Genomic DNA, 373 nt, shown 5'->3' with positions numbered 1-373 from the left:
GCTGGGAAATGTAGTTCCCTGCCGAGCGCAACAGAGAAAGTACGTCGCTGTTGAAATGTGAATCCCGGCGGACACGCCAAATTGCGAGCCGACGGATACGGAAAGACCCTTCTCCTCTCCCCGCCGCCCACCTCTGAACAGCCTGGCGGGAAATGTAGTCCCAAGCTTTCACTCGCGCGTGGAGGGGGAGGATTTATTTCACCAGTGGGGATCAGTGAGGGTGGGGGAGAAAGACGTCGGGCGATCGAGGAATAAAGAATGTCCGCCTCCCCATGGGGTGCGGACTTCGCGTTTCGGGGGAGGGCCCTTAAAGGAAGGCAGCAGGAATCCATCAGACTTGTCGACCAGGGGGGCGTGGTTCTCGTCGAGAGTG

The sequence above is a fragment of the Trachypithecus francoisi genome, unplaced genomic scaffold (genome assembly GCF_009764315.1).
Source record: "Trachypithecus francoisi isolate TF-2019V2 unplaced genomic scaffold, Tfra_2.0 Lachesis_group10, whole genome shotgun sequence".
Lineage (NCBI taxonomy): Eukaryota > Metazoa > Chordata > Mammalia > Primates > Cercopithecidae > Trachypithecus > Trachypithecus francoisi.
The sequence above is the reverse complement of the archived record's forward strand: the minus strand, read 5'-3'. Positions refer to the sequence as shown.